The sequence below is a fragment of the Mustela lutreola genome, chromosome 13 (genome assembly GCF_030435805.1).
Source record: "Mustela lutreola isolate mMusLut2 chromosome 13, mMusLut2.pri, whole genome shotgun sequence".
Taxonomy (NCBI): Eukaryota; Metazoa; Chordata; class Mammalia; order Carnivora; family Mustelidae; genus Mustela; species Mustela lutreola.
In genome coordinates this window covers 56,333,105-56,338,407 of record NC_081302.1, presented here as the reverse complement: position 1 = coordinate 56,338,407, position 5,303 = coordinate 56,333,105, and positions in this window count along the sequence as shown.

The window sequence follows — 5,303 nt, the reverse complement described above, 5'->3', positions numbered from 1 at the left end:
CAGTGATTCTGGTTTCTTGTTCATTTCATCTTTATCATTAATTGCCTGAATTTGTGCTAGGATAAGCTAGAGAGTTTCCTTCATCTTAGTGCTTGTCATTTGATGTTTAATAAAGCTCATAGGTGGCACTAATAATATTCTTTAAACATTCATTAAACAAAAATTCCCTCAATAGATTTTTTTATTAAGAGCCCAATATGTGCTAAGCACTCTGCAAAATGATATGGCTAGAAATTAATAAATCCTAGCTAGATAAGAAACTCAAAGAGACAATGTCCAATATATTCAGAGAAAGGTGTAGACAACTACTTTTAAAATGTATAAGGCTGATAAAAATTGGATTCTCAGTATAATATAAGTTAATGACAATATTAGTTTAATTTTAGGAAACTTTCTGATAGGGTAAGAATATGAATTTAGAAATTAGAAAGGTAAAATGGAGTGGTAATAAGGAGACTTAATTTCAGCCCATGCATTAGCTATACAATTTTGAGCAAGACATTTAATTTTTCTTGACTTTAGTTTCTTTATCTGTACAATGGAATTTGGGGTCACAAACTAAAATAAATCAAATATTCTCCTCAATAACTCATGAGTTCAAGAGGAATTCACAGTGGAAATTATAATTAGAATTGTAATTAGGAAGGTAATGGTAATTAGTATTAGTTAGAATGAAATACATGTATTTAAATGAATTTAAAATATAAGATTGAAAATAATTGAGTTACATGTGCATCTCAAAAAGCTAGGAAAAAACAAAGTTGGAAAAGAAAATAATGAAATTAACAATGAAAAGTAAGAAAATAAAAAAATAATAAAAATATAGATGATTAACAAAACCAAAACCTCATTTTTGGAAATAATCCAGACAAGGCAATTTGTGGAAATTGGCAATTTATGGCAATTGATGGGCTAAGCTCACTTATAAATTTAGGTGCAAAATTTCTAAATTAAGTACTAACAAATCATACTCAATACTGTATTACAAATACAGTATGATTAATGGTACAGACATTATGGAAAACATTTCTTAAAAAATTTAAAAATAGGATTATTGTATGATTGATTTGTCTCACTTCTAGGTATATGTCCATAAGAATTCAAAGAAGATCTTATTAAAGAGACATTTGCACACCCATGTTCACTGTAGCACTATTCACAATAGTCAAGAGGAGGAATGAACTCCAATACCGATCAACAGATGAGTGAATAAAGAAAATGCAGAATAGACTGGTAAGGGAATATTATACAGCCTTAAAAATAAAAAAGGAGGGAAATCTTGTCATGCACACTACAACATTGATGAATCTTGAGGATGTTATGCTAAGCGAAATAAGCCAGTCACAAAAGAATACTGTATGATTCAACATATTTGAAATGTCTAAAGTAGTCAAAATCAAACAGAATAGAAAGGTGGTTGCCAAGAGCTGGGAAGAAGAGAATTAGGGTTTACTGGGTACAGAGTTTCAGTTTTGCAAGATGAACATGTTCTAAAGATCTGCTGCACAACAATGTGAATATGCTTAACACTACTGAACCATAAAATGAACCCTTAAATATGAACCCTTAAAAATGGCCAAGAAGGCAAATTTAATGTTATGTGTTTTTACCATCTCACTGGCATGAGATTATGTGATTATGGCATAGTGGGTTAAGAAAAAAAGTGATTATGGCGCAGCAGATAACACTTAGACACTGGAGTGAAATGGCCTGGGTTCTAATCCTCCTTCTACCACTTATCTAAGTAACTTTGGTAAATTACTCTTCTGTTCTTTAGTTTCTTCTTTCTTTTCTTTCTTTTTTTTTTTTTTTTCAAGATTTTGTTTATTTATTTGACAGACAGAGATCACAAGTAGGCAGAGAGAGAGGAGAAAGCAGGCTCCCCGCTGAGCAGAGAGCCAAATGGGGGGCTCAATCCCAGGACCCTGGGATCATGACCTGAGCCGAAGGCAGAGGCTTTAACCCACTGAGCCACCCAGGCACCCTGTTCTTTAGTTTCTCATTAAAGTAAACATAAAAATAGATCTTAACCCCCCAACCCAAATAACAACAAAACACATCATGAGCAAGTAGGTTTATCTCAATATCTATCATTCTAATCCACTGTATTAAGCAGTAAAAGGATCAATAGATGCAGAAAAATGTTGTTAAAATTCAACACTTGAAATGTGTTTCTCTGTAACTTCTGTGGCTTTCCTTTCTCTTCCTTTAGGCCTCTGCTGAAATGTCATCTCATCAGTGAGGCCTTTTCAGACCACCCTGTTTGCACTGACACCCTGCTGTGCCATGTCCCCCCTAACCCTGCTTCAGTTTTCTTCACAGAAGCACTTCCTAGGCATAAAGATAATAGAAGAAATGATAAAGATAAAAACAGACAAATTTGACTACTTAGTAAGGTAACACTTCTGTATGCCAAAAAAATCCCCACAAAAAACAATAAGTAAAACTAAAAGGCAAATTTATTTATTTATTTTTAAGATGTTATTTATTTATTTGTCAGAGAGAGAGAGAGAGAGAGAGCATGCACAAGCAGGCAGAGCGGCAGACAGAGGCGGAGAGAGAAACAGGCTCCCCGCCAAGCAAGGAGCCCGATTCAGGACTCGATCCTAGGACCCTGGGATCATGGCCCGAGCCACAGGCAGTGGCTTAACTGACTGAGCCACCCAGGCACCCCAAAAGGTAAATTTCAAAATGGGGGACAGTATTTACCAGCAATATAACTGGAAAAGGGAAACGAGTTCATCATCATCTTCATCATAATTTATAGAAAGAGTGGGCAAAACCTGTATAGAAAGAGTAAACAGATTAGTTCATTCACAGAACATGAATTAGTGACTTAAATATTTAAGAAAAAACCTTCAACCTCACAGAGAGGTTAAGAAATTTAAATAAAGGGTTGTCTTTACATCCTAATACATAGTTTTCTATTTGCAGTATTTTAATATGCTGAGCCTATTATTTTTATAAGTGACAAATAAGAAAAGTTGTATAAAAAAGATTTTTATTAGGAATGTCCATTTAGGCTTAATGTATGTGATTCTTTAATTCTTTAAATGGCTTTAATATTGTACGTAACATAAATTTTACCCTGACATTGAAAGATGATTGGTAGACAACATACAAAACAACCATATATTGTTGGTTGTAAAAGATACAGGTTAACAGCATGGATGACCCTTAAAGGCATTATGCTTAAGATACAAAATGTCCAAAAGAGGGCAAAAACATAGAGACAGAAAGTAGATTAGTGGTGCCTAGGGTTGGGAGTGGAAATAACGAATGAGTGTAAATGGGAATGAAATTTCTTCTTCGGGTGATGGAAATGTACTAGCAGTAATTAATGGTTGTACAGCCTTGTAAATATACCAAAATTCATTGAATTCTACACTTAAAACAGGTGAATTTTTATGGTATACGAATATTTCAGTTGTTTAAAAAGCTTAGTTTAAACTTTAGCTAGATAGAATGCACAATCTCAACTTGAAGTGACATCAAAGGTATGGGAAGCTCACTAGAATTACTTGTGACTAGCCGGTAGAATCTTGTGTTTCTATCCTTTGATTTTCCTTATTTTTATCAGGAGACACGTCATTAACTCAAACTTCCTAGAGGCATTTAGATGTAGAGAAACATCTGATTTATCAACTAATTCTTTAAAACATACTTTTATAAATTTAAAATACACATAATTACTAGAATCAGACTAGGAGTGGTTCAGAGAAGACCCATTGCTTAAGTAATGGATTAAACTGCTTTGCAACTACAATTTAAATTTTTCGTTCTTTCAGCAATTGAAAACTGGGTGTTTACTGACTAGTTTTAGAGGTAACTGCCAATAGATAATTATATGTATAGAAGTGATGGTGAAGATAAATATTTTAAAATGCTCTTTGGAGTCAGGCTTATGTGCTTAATTTCTAAGCATATCCTTAAAAAAAAAAATAGGTAATACCAATTTAAATTTACTCTCAGTCCAGGAATCATGATGGTTAATGCATCAAATTAGTGAGATTCCATTGTGTTTGTAGAAGTGTTAGTGAGGTTATTTTGGTAAGTCTAAATGATTCTATAATAAATTCGTTAAAAGATATTTGCACAATGAAATATCACCTGCCACTAGTCAGGATGGTTAGTATAAAAAAGACAAGAAGTAACAAGCGTTGGTGAGGATATGGACAAAAGGGAACCCTCGTGCATTGTCGGTGGAATTGTGAATTGGTGCAGTCATTATGGAGAGCAGTATGAAGGTTCCTTCACAAAATAAAAATAAAAATACCATATGATCCAGTAATTTCACTTTTGAGTATTTATCTGAAGAAAACAAAAACACTAATTCAAAAGTGTATATGCACTCCTATGTTTATTGGAGTACTATTTGCAATAACCAAGGTATGGAGGTAACCTAAGTGTCCATCCACAGGTGAACTGATAAAAAGATATGGTATATATTCATGCAACGGAACATTACTCAGCCATAAAAAGAATGCAATCTTGCCATTATTCACTACAACACAGATGGACCATGGCTATTCTGCTAAGTGAAATAAGTCAGAGAAAGACAAATGCCATATGATTCCACTTATACATGGAATCTAAAGAACAAAACAAAAAGAAACAGAGTTTCTTTTTTTGAGTTATATTTTTGAGTTATATGCCCGATTAACAGGTACAAAATTCCAGTTATAAAATAAATAACTGCATAGGGATGTAGTAACTTTATATGATAACAGAGGTTAACTACACTTATCATGAGGAGCATTTTATAATGTACATAATTGTTCAATCACTATATGGCACACCAGAGCTAATATAATATTATATTATATGTCAACTCTACTTCAATTAAAAAAAGATATTTGATCAGAATTAGAAAATTGTATGCTAATTCCAATCACGGCAATCAGTTCTGAAACACTGTAATAATTGGAGGCCTCTGCTAAGTCCTCTGGGACCCACCTCTTACTCAACAACTTAATTCCATACCAGCCTTGAATGGCTTTGCTTGAGTGTGATAGGATAGTGCCCTCCCTGACCCACTGGGATGGAGTACCATTAGAACTGGCTCTGTACTCATGAGCATGTATAAACATTGGGTGATGGCAGTGGATTTGATGTTCATAGAACCACCCTTGACCAATGGAGAATGGAAATCGGTAGATCAATGTTAACCCTTTTTGTCTCCTTGAAAGCATGCTTAAGGCTCCTTGGTGATAGCCAACTCAGTTAACACATCCTTGTATTGGCTTTTCCTTGTTCCCAGTTTGAACCCCTCTCCTCTCAGTTGATATTCCTGCATCCTGGCC